Below are 15,143 nucleotides of genomic sequence, written 5' to 3' on the forward strand. Positions count from 1 at the left end.
AAGTTATCTGATGTCACTGCCAGAAATACCTGCTGTCAAAAGCATTTCTCCCAAAGTAATGCTAGTACAGCTTGCAGTGATGCCAGCCCTGGTAAGAAGCACTAGACAAAACAGCTTACTCCTAAGGACACATTAGTAATAGTATCGCACTGCTGTCTTAAAGTCAAATCGGTTAACTGCATACAGGATTACACAAAAATAGGAATAGTAAAAGCAGACTTTTCAGCATGTGTTAAGGCCACCAGCTCTCCTCCTGAGCTATGTCGGCTTTATTGTCTCCTCATCAACCTGCATGTGCTTGTGTCTTAGATCTTACAACTTCGAACTATTTTGGACAAAAAAACCCCTCATCATCCTGTTCTATACAGACAAGCACAAGGGGTTGGATCCAGAAGTTAGACTCCTAGGGTCAACCACAATCCAAATAATGATTGCCTCCATGTTTGAAAGGAGGGAATCATCTAAATCAGACAGTGGAAAAATCACCAGATTCAGCAATGACAAATAATTTTAAGTTACTTGCTTTTGGTTTGCATTTGTACATGTTATTCCCTAAAAGGTCATTCTCAGTATCTTTTAACAGTATGACCATGAAGTATTTACATATATTTAAGTAGTTATACAGTTCAACAGTTATTTATATTGTTCATTCTTACCATTTGGTTATGTTATAAAGCTGTAAATGGTTATTAAATACCTATACCTAGCTGAAAGGATATTTATATTAAAATGCACAGAGTCAGGGTTTTAAACAGCATTCTGACCTCAAACAAACCACCTGCAAGTCAGAATGCAGAAGGAAAAGAAACACACTACATTCAAAACTGGAACGAGAAACTGACAAGTTAAAAGAAAAGAAACATGCATGGTTACTGGATTAACAGTTTACAGCCATCACATTGGAAAATTTTAGTTATTAGGTCTCATCATTTTACAGTTGGCTTTCATTAATGTGTTCAGGCTAGTGTCATCAACAATAGCAAGAAAAGAACCACAACACAACCCACTTGTTCCATATCTTCATTGCTTATTGGATATGACTGAAAGGTACAGGAAATGCAACAATGAAAATCTCATCCTAGCTATATGAGAGGCTGCTGTCAAAGGCAGCTTCAACATCCCAGCAGATTTTACTTCTAGATATTTAGCCAGGATTTCTCAACAGTTCAGATGTTTATTTTTTTCTAATGCTTTTATACCAAACACGCAGTTTTTCCATTTTTCTAGCTCCTCTACTAAAGTGATTTCCAACAGTAAAAGCATGCCAACCTCTTAAGATTCTAACAGCTTTGAGATCTTCAAGACGGAAGAATTGTTTTAACTATTTAAAAAGACTTGAAAGTTTCCTTTGTTTCAGCAATTATGCTTTGAGTCTCTTGATAATGCAAGAGCTGTACCTACAACTCCCCCCCCCCCCCCCAAAAGACACATCAGTAAGTGTTTACAGTTATTTAGCTCAAAACCTGAAGAAAAAGTCTAAACCAAAGAAGTGGATAAGCACACTAGCAGACTGGGGAACTCCACAAAAATTCTAGGATCAGATTACTACATAGATAATTTTAGCCTACAAAGTAATGGCCATACAACTAAATTAAAAGCTCAAGAAGTTCACGTAATGAAGATTTGTTTAGAAAAAAGACTGTCCCAGCATAGCTCAGGACACCCAACCAGCCAAATATATATAAAAAAGATTAGGGACTAAAGCATATAGTCAGTGACGTCTTGGAGCAACAACTTTGAAAAATACGGAATACTGTTAGGAGGACAAGGAGAAAAGCTCATCTTGAGTGAGCCACCACTGATCATCTTACCCATAGCACGGATCTCTATGCTTGATACTCACAAAGAAGAGTCATAAAGGGTAAAGGAGATTTATAACAGAGGATGAAGAATGCCATCATTGTTGGCAAAAATACAGAATGGTGTCTGACAGGTACCTCTGAACTTTGATTTATTTTTCCCTTTTCTGTCACTAGTATGTCAGTGCAGAATCTTTAAGAAACTAACACTGTTAAAGTGTTGAGATTGATTACATCAACACCTTTGTTGATAAAACATGCAAAGCAGCCACACTAAACAGGAAAAATCAAAAGAATCAATAAAATAAAGCACACCCATATGCAAACAAGTAAACAAAATGCAAGACATAACAATGCCTGTATTTTACAGTAACTAACTGCATCTTACTACATCTCCAGAAATGCCCCCATTTCACTAAGATAAGAATAGCTAACCTTCCAGTCCGCAACCATGAACAGTTCAAGTGCAGCACTTACATGAGGATATGTTACAAAATCATCAGCGAGGTTATGTACTGCAAGGAAACCTGTTCCAAAATTCAGATTAGTCAGCAATAAGGCTGCTGAGACCAACTTTACAGGATGTCCTGGGATGGTGCTGCATGTTAGCAAGATCATCACAATGAAGCAGCGGACGAAGGGACTCGTCACCGTTTGTGGCCCTGTTAGCAGTCCCCTTCCTGTTCTCTTCTCAGTATACAGCACAGGCCTGGTGGCACTCAGCCATGGGAAGACTCTGGTATAACTTGACAGGTTCAAGAACATCAGACCTGGCTTAAGTCATTCACAACATTCATTTTAAACTAAATTCTGAAGCGTCGCTTTCACCAGAAAACAGGCAAATCGAATCAGTAACAGCTTTTGTATGAGCACCTATCTCGAAGTACAAAAAACCCCGCCCCCAAATCAAAAGCTTCATAAATGCATTAAGTCCAACATAGCCCCTAAAATGGCAGGGATTCTCTTGGGATCTGTAAAACTGTTGTTGCATGCTAAGCAAATGCTAACTGAAACCAAGTATCTTTGCCAGATACAGCAGCTAGTAGTTCTTTAAAACTGGGCTAGATGCACACATTTGAGCACAGCATTATTAAGAGCCAGCAAGAGGAAGTACTTTCAAATTCCTGAGCTAGGAACTGCAAAAACCCTTAAAAAGAAGTATGAGGAATGATGAAACACCACAAAAAATCCCTACCCTCACGAGGTCACCACTGGGTGATTGTCCAGGAGAAAAATCACATATGTGAAACTAGTTACTACATCACTAACCACAAGAAGATGGAAATATGACCATATATTCATTATTTCAATTTTCTTCCTGAAGGATGTAATGCAGGATACAGTTTTGCAGCTCCCCAAAAACAGAGAATCAGAATCCTTGCATTAACGACTTATGAGCATCTCCACACACCCTTGGTGCTGCAAAAGGCCAAGTCTTTGGAAAACCAAAGATCAATAAAGTTAAGAAGACATTATTAGCTTTTAAGAGAATCAAGGCATATACCTAATAATTTGCAAAGTGTAAGGGAGAACACCAATAGTTGCAGTATCTTTCAAGGGTTTACTAAACCGGGTGGGCAGGAATGAGGCTGGAAACTAGGGTCAGGTGAATGGCAGAAAAGTAATAGTGGACAACCTAACAGGTAACTGTTCACCACAAGTACAATGGATTCTAAATGCAAATGTATGGGGGGAAAGCCAAAAAAATACAGTATCAGCAGTTAGCCAATACAAAAGGGATAACATCTGGTATTTCCTTTGCCGAGATAAAAATGTGGCAACACAATCACTTCGGATTCAAATAAAGGTGTAGGGGACTATCGGCAGGCTATGACTCAGATTTGAAGATTTAAAAACTCAAAAACTCCAGAATATTCTTATGAAGTTATATTCATAAATTCAGCATATTTCTCTTAATTAGTAAAGGTTTAAAAACATCATTTATTTAATTCCTAAATCCATTCATTACAACAAAGGCAAGAGTAGGAGGAAGTAGGGGAAATACAGAATGGATCCTTGATGATTTATCTGAGAAGCATGAGATGCTGTCAGCCACATGCAATCAAAGTTTAGGTGCTTAAATGCTTCTCAAACTTTTCAGCTTCTGCTTATCTGCCCTCTCCAATAGTGGCAATATGTAAACTCCAGAAGGCTGCTGACCTAAAACCCCCCTTTTTTTGGTATTAATACTTACAGATTAAACAGTTCAAAATTACTGGGCCTTGAGCAGATGGAAGATGCCACAAAAGATCCAAGTACGATCCAATGGGAACACTGCAGCAGCAATTCATTGACCTGCTACCATTCCCCTTCCTAATATTCCAGCTCTTGGGATGGAGGGGGGGGAGCATCTTGCAATTATTCAACCATGGAACAGTTACTAAGCTCTCCATGCTGCTATCATTGACATATAACACTACAAAATATTGACAAGGACAGTCAAAACACAATGAACCAAAAAAAAAAAATAAATCAGAGGAACAAACAGAAGATATTATTTGTAGACATGCTGGGGAAAAAACAAACAAACAAAAAAGGTATTTTACTTAAGTTTTCAAAAATTTGTGTCCTGTTGTCTTCAAAACAGAAATGTTTACCAACGTATTGATATGAAATACACTGCCTTCACCACAAAAATCTTTAGTTGATCATACCCAAAGCTTTAGAAGCGATGCACGCAACATGACCACATCTTCCTTCAGCTCAACTGTGGTTACAAATATACTTTAAGACTTAGCTATCCTGTGACCTGTAGCTGTTTTCTTCACACCAAAATTAATTCTCACATACAAGGAATCACAGCATGCTACCACAGAAATTAGATTACACACACACCGAGTACAAAAGCAATTTTTACAATCAAACAAAGACATGGTACATAAGCAAAAATCCCCATGAGTCACAGAGAACCTTTCGAGCAAAACAGAAGCTAGAGAGAAAGAGGAAAAAAGCCACAACTAAGTTTTGATGAAAGCAGCATGTCATACAAATTGGAAATGGTTGAATTACATTACACATACATGTGAGTGCATTGCTTGCTAGAAAACCAGCATTTTAAAACACTCAGATATCTAACTCAGAATTGGACAACTCCCTTTTCACCATAAGAAGAAAATACTACATTGCCCAAACATACCATCAATTACAAAACAAGATTAGTAAGGAAGAACATTCTAGCCAATGTGAGGAACTGAGTAGTATTACTGAAAAAAACAAAACCAAACAAAACTTCAAGCACTCACCCAGAATCATTAGTATCTAGAAAACTAAACCACTTAAAGGTCAAATTACTTTCCCATGCATGGCTCACAGCTGTTACCTAGCTCTCACATGCTAGTTAAATGCCCATTAAGAAAGGAGCAAAACCATACCATTTTACCAGTATTGGTCTGCATTTCAAGCCGTGTGCACATTTCAAATTTGCAAAGATATTTCAATCATCAGTCGACACTTTCAGCGTGTGCTATTTGTGCCTCACAGCAAGCCAAAACCTTAGACTTCCATGTCGTTCTGAAGATGGACCAGGATCAGCAAGCTGATGATAAAATCTGCTTCTCAAGAACTACTCGGTGCCCTTTAAGAGTCTAATCCTCACCGGTGCTAAGTAAATTCCAGAGTGCACAGAAGAGCAAAGGCATTACTATTATGCGAATGCTGCCTGCCAATCTCACTGCAATGTTCTGCAGAAGTAAAAGAACCTTGATACGTGTATATTTTTCAAATGACTGGCATGTCCAGACTAAGAGGCAGAAATAGACAAGTAATTAGGATAGCCATTTATGCTCTGATTACCAACAAATGCATGCTGTCGACCACAGAAAGAGATTCCATACAATCTGTACATCCTCCTTTCCTCTTAAAAAGAAGCGTTGAAGGTCACTTTATCATGGTAAGGTTAAAGTCTTAAACACTGCTTGTTTTAGCACACACCTTACTTATAGCAACTTTCCAGGAAAGAACTTGAAATAACATTCATTGCAGCAGAACGCTTCAAGGCAGTCCAGTTTGCTTTCTTTAACTGGAAACAACGTTCTACTTTCAAGCAGAGTTTCATGCAAACTAAAAATAAAATAGAAACCAAAAATCAGAACATTTCCCTTCACCCTTCCCTTGGTTTGCACACCCGTTTCAGTCATCTTCACAACATACAATAGCACAAAAGTTGAAAACCAAAACTGCACAGGTGTTTTTATGATCATTAAATACATTCTGAAGGTATTCACTGACATGAACAATCCAATATTTGGGTTTGTAGATTCCAGGGCCTTTACATTTAATGAAGCATTTTTAACCTTATGGTCTATGCAAACTTTGTGGTGAGAACAAAAAAACCCCAAACCCTAAATTAACGTCAAATTATTTTATTTTCTGCAATGTTTAGGAAGCTAAAATTAAAGCATTAAGAATCTGAAGTTAAAATGAATACATATATATATGTAGTGAACTTGATTGAAAAAAACAAAGAACTGTGAAAAGTACTTATCACTAGGCCCAAGGAACACAGATTTCGGCCTTTAAATATAGCTTGAAATAAAGGTCTTGCTTGCCAAATTCTGGACGCCTCTTGAATGCGGGGCTACAGAAAAGTTAGAACACACAGCGATATCATACCAAGAACGCTCTTAAAAACAACAAGCACGAAAACTGCCATCACAGGCTTGGTATTGAGTTCCCCACAGACTTTTAACAGTCTGTTGTCATATTGGGCACCTTTTAAGATAAGACTTGCTGCCAGCAACTTCAGCAAGAGTGCATTTTAGCACTGTATTTATGAGCGAAGGTTAATCACAACAGAATTGTAACCTACCAATTTTATTGAGACTTTGCAAATCAGGAAGCACAATCATTTTGCGGTGCATCACACATACACTTCAGCAGCACAGGTGTACATATAATAAAGTACAGGTACAATACATAAAGTTCATTCTAACAAAAACAAAACCACGAACAACACTGATTTCAGTGGGGTATTTAATTTAAAAAAATATGCTAACATGGTACAGAAAATAACTTTGTCCTAAAAACTTAATTCCTTATGTGTCTTACGCAATCACATGATTATTTTCAAAGTTAGAATAACGCAGAGATGAAAACCAGATAAAAATCTAAGACCATAAACTGCAATGCTTCAGCATAGTGCTGTCAAGATTCAGACAGCAGTGAAAGCCATTATGGCCACTACTGTTTTTTAAACTTATCCGAGAAATCTAAGTTGGCTTTCTTCATTTTTGAGTCCAATGGAGCATTGAAAGAAAAGTAAAAATAGCTCAACAAACAGTTATATTGCAGTGATTCACCAGAAAACATACTTCTAGCTGCAGATCTCAGCAGCTCTACCAGTCTTAAACATGACAACACTTAACAAGTACAGAATACATTTACTTAGAGAAGAACTGAGCTGAAGATAAATAGCTTGCCTGCAGGCAAACCATGACATGGTTCAGATGCCAAAAACCACTATTACCCCCTTCCTCCCTATTTAGTCTCTAGATAAAGCACCTCTGTATTCCTTTTGGGGAAAATTTATTTAAATAACCAGGATTGTGCAATAGCTGATTGGCTTTTGTGGAATGAAATTGAGTCAAGAGATCAATTCAATAGAAGAAACAGGAATTTCAGTGAAATCTTCATCTCTGCTCCAGTACCATGTGAACCACTTCAAATGCAGGCTTCTCAGACCTCTGAAGTCTCATTTATCGTAACACAAAAGGTTGAAATGCTTCTGAAACACAAACTGATAAATTTCTTTAGGTGTACACAAGAAAACCAACAGTTCAGCTTTCAGACAAACACCTCAAAAAAATATCTTACAGACAGGACTAGCCAGAGAAAAGCATTGCAGTGACTAGGACTACACATTCTGTGTTACAACTTTGTTTTCAATAGCCTGAAAACAACACAGATACAGTAAATATCTTACTCTATCCCTGGAGATGCTTTATTCCAGACAGCATACCAAGGCCACCTGGAAGGAACAGATCTTTGCACACACCCCTGTGCTGCTCAATATACACCTTTCTGTCTTTACAGGATATCCTTCCCAATTTGACTTCCATGGCAAACATGCTCTCCCACCAGTTGGACAAGTCACCTCTACACTGTCCGAGTTGAAACAGATCCAGAAGGTTCATCTCATTCTCAGAATTAATAAGAGAAGAAATAGTTATACACAAAGCCTTAATTGTGTGTCTCCATACAAAAAGTTGGGTTTTTTTTAATGTTGCAAGATCACCTAGCTGATAGCTTCCCTCTCTACTACACCTAAGACAACTTTGTATACACAAAAGAAACTTTTGCCAACTGTCAATTTATAATTTTGGGGATTGGAGATTAATAGTGTTATGTGACAGGACATAGAAGCTGACCTGTAGCCTTCGCAGGTTATCTGCTGTGACTCAGCTACCCTAGTTGATCGCTGCACTGTGTTAAAGCACCACATACCCACAATGAGCTGGATGCACCTGAATCAGAGGGTGTCTCAGCACCTCAGTTATGTTCCCCCAGAATCCAGCTCAGGACATGCACCTGAACAGCTCTGTGTCAGACTGGGCAGTCTATCAAAACCAACTGAGCAGCAGCAATATAAGTGACTATGGGATGAGTTTGTGCAAAAATTGTATAGCAACTGCATTATTGAGGGTAGTCTAGGTTCTTATTATCTGGACAACTAAGAGATAACTCTCTTCCAAGGACAAAGCTTATTTTGTAGCCATAAACAAATATTAGAAGCAGAAGCAAATGTAACAACTCATGATAACAACATCATTAAGAATCTTTGTTAAGAATCCAGGACAACCAACTTGTCAAAGCTTTTTATTCAACCTTTGTCTTTTTGCTGACATAACATCAAAACTCACCTTCCCATTCAACAGAGAGAACGAGCTCTTATTTTTCCCAGTCATTCCAGTAGCAATGATAAAAATTCACACATAGCCTCCCTCTTTCATGTTTTCCGCTTCTCTCTTGGGAGAATCCATAGCTCATAATGCAATTCTTAATTTTTTTTCTTCACAGGAAACAGAAGTGACAACCTTTGCTAATATCATTGTAGGTGCTAAATTGACTACAGCCTTGTTGATCCCTCTGCTGTAGCTAGTTCACAGCACTATTCTTTGCAAGCAGAAAAAACCCACTCTTCATTTAATGTTCCGGACATTAACCCACCAAATAGAAGAAACTTATTTCAAGAAAAGATTGAATACAGTACATAAAAACATAAGGCTCATAGTTCCCACAGATTCTTGACTGCTTGCTAGTGCAAATGACATAGAACAGCTACTTCTGCAAAGCAGAAACAAGCTACAGTTAAAGTAAAGATCACTTGTTTGCCTAAGTTGATTTCAAAGGAAAACAAAAATCTTAGAGAAACAAATAATTTTATTGGGTCATTTTATAACCAAAACAAAACAAAGAACATGCTAGTTCATTTCCTTGTTTGCTGTGTTCTCCCATCCTTTTTTGCCAAGTACATACAAGCACACTTCAACTACTCCAGGCAACTGAAATTCACAAAGATCAATGGCACAAAAAGATAAGAAATGCAGTTCTTAAGAAACTCTTGACACTGGATGTGTTTTCTCTCATTTGCTAGAAAAGTCTTCATAGAAGCATATGTATACCCAAGATTCATCCCATACTGCTGGCATATTATCAAATGAAAGACGACAATTGCACGTAGACAATCTTACTGCACTACAATTCTCCTAATTAATTGCAAGCCTTCAATTTCGCTACCATTTCAAGAATGGGTAAAATAGTGTCATTCATTTTATGCATTTCCTGTTTTCTTACTCTCCCTGACACTCTACATTTTGTCTCCAAAATTGAAAGGTTTGTTTTGTCATAAAGCAAAGAATTACAAAATCACTCAGCACTGCATTTTTTCAACAGAGAGTCTTTTGTTTAAGCTTACCGAGCTAGAGATTGCCTTAAAAAAATACATGTCATGAAACAAAAAAAGATTAATCCATAAGAAAGCTATGATTAACAAAGGTAAGTGGAAAAATTAATCATCTAAGACTGCAAACTCACCATGTTTGCTTGTGTAACAGCAGAGTAAAAGCAAATCATTTTAACACAGTAACAAAATATGCATGTGGAACACAAGACAAAATAATTTCCATTCTCTTTCCCATTCTTTACAGAAGACAAGATATGGAAGCAGTTTGTCTGCATGCTTCTCAGAGGATCATGGTTCCAGATTTATCAAATACAATACCAATAGCAAACTACAGCAAGGAAAAACCCTCGACCTCACTCCTTATCAAATGCTGAATACATAACTAGTGTAAGTATCCAGTCTTTTCATAGGTTACAAGGAATACTAAGAAAGTATCAGGCATTCTTCACCACAAATTTAACCGTCTATAGTAGCAAAATTCAAAATAATAGTTCCCAAGGCAACCATAATTCACTTAACCAACGCACACCGTTCCCTTCCCATTACTTTACATTCTGTTAAGCAAATGCTCCCTATGTGATGCACCATATGTACAACTGTGTGCAGCACATCAGAAAAACAGGCAAGGTACACAAATTAGCAACTCCTATGTGTTTAAAGTAACACATCAAGTGATATGGACACGAGAGTTTTATATTAAACAGTTACAGTTCTTAGGGGTTTTTTTTGGTTTTTTCATGGGAAGAAAGATTAAACTCATGTCACCACTGCCATGTTTATAACAGAGTTGCTAGCTGTTTTCTTTTTAAGAATGGCTGGAGGACAAAAACCAACCAAACCAACCACTTGCCCACATACCAGTTATGAGGAGTTCCTTCTTGCCTTGGCAAGTTCTGGGCAATTTAGGCTTCCACTACAATTTTAAAAGGAAAACAAACAGCTAAAAAAATCTTATCTGTCAACAAACTTGTAATTACATATAATAAAACAAGCAACTGCTACAATTTTTTAGCATTTACTGTGAAAAACATCCTATTGCACTTTTTCAAATAGCATCCTTTGTTAGTTTGACCACTGCATACATATGATCAGCAGCATTACTTCCCTTATACTGCAATTCCCTGTGCGTATTAAGTCAGCACTACCACTAAAGCTCTCCTGTCCTCCTTTGGCATCTGCCTATTCGTTTCCATACAAACATTTTCCCTCCTCTTTGTGCTAGCAAACATTTATGTAGCTGCAAGGGCAGCCCAGATGAAGATGAGCTGGGTTAAAGCTAGCCATCCAAACCAAACTGTGGGTTGTCACAACCCCACTTTCTCCACGCTGCTGATACTGGTGTTCAACCCAGGAAGAAAACTACTCCACAAAGTAGCGAGCAAATTCTGGTGGGTCAGTGTGCTGAAATGGCTTAGTTCAAAGTCTATGAGCACCGGAACGGCACCAAGGAATCGCACCACAGCCGACAATCCAGCTGGGTCAGGGGGCTGGGGAAACCCAGGAACCTCCCTCTCCTCCCAGCCTGGCATTTATACTCCCTGCACAGAGGGAAGAGGAAGAGTACAACCAACTCTTTCAGTGGTGGCAGAACACTAGACTACATCAGGCCACTTTGTGTAGATTCACTCCAACCTAGAACAAAAGCCAGGTTAATTTTAATGCAGATCAGTTAATTTTAATGCAGACCCCAACAGAAGGGGAAAGCATGGAAGAGTAAGCAGGTGCCAGGGAAGAGCAGAGCCATCTTCCTCACCAGCAAAGCAGCAACAAGTGCTCATGGGATTATAGCAGTGCATACCCACAATCTTCTCCCAAATAGATGGGAGAGTAACCCTTAGAAAAAAAACACTGAAAGCAAGTATGAAACTACAAAAAGCTGTCAGAAAAGCTCTGCCCAGACACTACAATATTAACAATTAACTAGGTTTTAAAACAGAAAGCTTTCACTTGTTTGCAGATTGTGTCTCCTGTTTCATTCAAATATTTGGGGAGGAGAGCAGATTAAGCTATGTAGGCAGACCTGAGACCACTGGGAACTTTTTGATAAAAATAACAAAAAACCCAAACAAAATACCCCCCAAAACTTATCTCAGGAACAACAGATTCATCTAAAGACGTTTCAAAAACATTCTTCAGATAGGCTTAAGTCCATAGCAGAAACTCCAAAGGAAGGAAAAAAAACAAACAAAACAGCCACACCATAGAGATGGGGACTGGGTACGTATCTGGAACTTGTATGACAGATCAGAGCAGAGCCCAAAACTAAGGATGTAACCCTCATGTGGGTAGCAACATGTTCGATTGCAGAAGTATGGCTTGTGAAGGGGAACGACATCTGGATCTGGAACATGAGAAACCTGTATCTCTCGCATCATGTAGCTATGCACCCCCATCACTGATCCAGGGATTATTCCAGCAGTCTTGTTCTTTCCCATGCAAGAAAAACTTGTTTATATTTTCTGATGTTGTCAAGTGAGCAAGCTTAGTCACAGGCTGTACTGAAAGCCACATGCTGCTTATCAGTTTTCTAAGGAAGTAAGGAAACCAAGCTACTCAAATGTAAGGCCCAGCAAAATACAAACCCTCGAATCAAGACATCAAGAAACATTTTCCACTGCTTATTGGGAGCTCCTGCAGCTAAGAATAAAAAAAAACAAACAACTATGAGTTTGTCTCCTAGGTATTTGTTATGAATGCCACCACTGTAGTATACAAATTCCATAGGACATTAAGTTGTGCTTCTAACAACATGTGAAGAAAGCACTACCTCTATAGCACAGGAAGGGAACAGAAGCACAAGCAGACCAAGTGACAGATAAGGAAGCACAGTTTGTTACCAAAGCAGATATCAAAACACCCCCCCAATCTACCTTACTTCTCCCCCCCCCCGCATATTTTTCAAACAAGTGTAAGGGAAAAGAATCTAAGGGGCTTTGACTGCTTTTCAAGAACCTAAAATAAAAGATATCCCAATGTATGAGATAACAATGTCTCTAAGGCTGAAATACAACAGCACTCTTCATCACCACACTTCAAACTTACCTGTGGTTAGCAGATACTCAACCTGAAACCAGTTAAAGCTTTTAGAGAATTCTAGTCGAACTGTTCAGAGCATTCAGTTACAAACTATCTGAGCTTGGACATCACAGAAGTATAAGCAAACAAAACAACAGCAGTTTGGTCTTGACATGTAATCTGAACAATCAGCCTTGCATAACAAACTACTGAAACTTACTGCATTACAAGCATGAAGTACTTTTTTAACCCATTAGAGAAACCGGACTGTATTTTTTAGCACGCTCTCCAAGCCAGCCTTTAAGAGTGCTCAGCCTACAGAGCAATACAGCCATACATCTCTCTGTAGGTTGACAGAAGGCTATACAAGGCATGTAAACAACAGTTACCGCTTGCTGATGCATATGTAAACCGGATGTCTTGGGCAATAAAAAAAGACAAATCTAACGCATTTTATTTTACAAAAGGATTCCCCTGACACAAGAAATATTCTCAGCTGATAACCCGCTATTCTTCTTTCCTCCAATAAGCCAAAAAGCAATTGTGAATAAGCTAACCACACACACAAGACATTGCCTGTTATTGCCAACTTTATGTAAATGTTGCAAAGAATATTCCAAATTATTTTTCTGTATTCAGTATTTTCTACAGTAACTGTAATATATTTCAAGCAACTGTTCAGAAGGATGAACCTAATGAAAGATGATTTAAATATCTCTTCTTTCTTCACTTGAAAGACTAAGTCCAAGAGCTTTCGTCCTGTTCACACTATGTTCCAGTGGACAATTTCACGTGTTCTCAATGCCAACAGTGCTTTCCAGAACTCAAAACCTCCATACCAAATGTTACATAATTAGTACACGATGTGCTTCAAAGTCAAGGCCACGAATAATTAATAACAGATTCTGACCACCAATACACCTCTTAACGTGCAAGAGCGATGAAGAGAGAAGCTGGGACTATCCCGAAAGATGGTCCAAGCTAAATTCACTTGGAACTCAGAGGCTGTCCGTGGCCGCGCAGCAGCACGCTGAAGGCACAGGTATGCCCTCGCTCTCGGGAAGTGTGGAAAACACCCCACACCGTTTTCACCGCACCCCACCCTGCAAAGCAGAGCTCCAGCAAGCACCCCCGCAGACAAAGGCGGGGCGTCCTCACCCAGGACCACGTCCGGCGAGGTCCCGGCAGGCCCTCAGGGGGCAGCCCGGTCCCCACCGGCGGCCCACGCCAGCAAGTTTGGCGAGGACAGCGTCCCCGGGCCTAAGCCGGCCGCCACCGCCTCCCGCCGCCGCCGCCACAGCCCCGGGCCCGGCCCCGAGTGCTCCCTACCGCCCAATGCAGCGTCCCGTGGGCCACAAGAGCCGGGCCCCCCCCCGACCCCAGGCCCAGCGAGGCGAGCCCCGGCGGCCGCGACCGTTGGCATCGCGCGACGCCGGCGACGGCCGCCCCCACCCCGCGGCCGTTACCCCTGCGCGCCCCCCCCCCCCCCCCCCGCGGGGCCTCACCTCATCGGCGGGCGGCGCGGGGGCGGCCGGGAGCCGCCGGGCTCCGTCAGCGGCCGCCGCCGTATTTCGAAAGATCCGCCATTTTCACCCCGTCACCACCGCCCCCCACGGCCCGCCCCCGCCGCACCTGCCCCCGCCGCGCCGCCCGGGCGCCCCGCCCCGCCTCGCCGCCGCGCGCGGGGCGGTCCCCCCCCCCCTCCTCCGCTGCCCCGCCGCCAAACCCCAACTGCTTCCGGACCGGCAGGGAAGGGGGCGGCGGCGGCGGCGGGTCCCGCACAGATCCCCAGCCCGAGAAGGAAGGCTCGCCGCCGGCCCCCCGCCGCCGTTTTAACCCCACCGCTTCGCGGCAGCTCTGGGTGCAACGGGTCTCAGCGAGCAGCGGTGATGAGACCCGCTGAGCGGGCATCCCCCGCGGCAGAGGGACGACCGGGACGGCTGTCCCCGCCAGCCCGGAGAGGGCAGCGGGGCCGCCCGGGAGCCCGCCCCGCCGCGGAGAGCGCGCCCGGCGGGGGCCGGGCCTGTACCTTCCCGGCGGGAGGCGGCTGTCAGCGCTCCGCCACTCCCTCCCCGCCAGCGGGGCCGTGCCCGCACCCCCTTTTTCGTCCTCCCGCCGCCGCCGCCGCCGCTTTCCCGCCCCTCGCACTCACCGGGCGGGCGGGCGCTCTTCCTCCTCCGCCTCCTCCTCCGCCGCCGCTACCGATGCCTCTCGCCGCCGTCGCCGCACGCCCTCCGCGCCTCGCGCCGCCGCCGGCCCGGCCCCGCCCCCCCTCCCCTCCGCTACCGCGCCCGGCGGCAGCGGCGGCGGCAGCGCCCGCGACGAAGCCGCCGTGTTTGTTCAAAATCACGCGCCCCGCGCCATTCCCCCGCCGCATCCCATAATACTGCGCCGCGCCGCCCTGGCAACCGCCGGCGCAGCGCCCCGCG

At 42.1% G+C, this 15,143-nt stretch overlaps 1 protein-coding gene across 4 annotated transcripts in view; it reads right to left on the reverse strand.

Moving 5' to 3' along the window:
- LIN54 (lin-54 DREAM MuvB core complex component) overlaps nt 1–14,970 on the reverse strand; it is a 40,950-nt gene extending 25,980 nt beyond the window's left edge. For 2 of the 4 annotated variants that reach the window (XM_075033984.1, XM_075034013.1), the window contains exon 1: nt 14,867–14,970. The gene's annotated coding sequence lies outside the window, so the exon portion shown is untranslated. Of the gene's footprint in view, nt 1–5,729; nt 5,859–14,219; nt 14,328–14,866 lie in introns of those variants that run through there. The other 2 variants (XM_075034003.1, XM_075033993.1) reach the window with 2 other exon arrangements.
- Between the last annotated feature and the right edge of the window lie 173 nt (nt 14,971–15,143).

Source organism: Buteo buteo, chromosome 1 (assembly GCF_964188355.1).
Source record: "Buteo buteo chromosome 1, bButBut1.hap1.1, whole genome shotgun sequence".
Classification (NCBI taxonomy): Eukaryota; Metazoa; Chordata; class Aves; order Accipitriformes; family Accipitridae; genus Buteo; species Buteo buteo.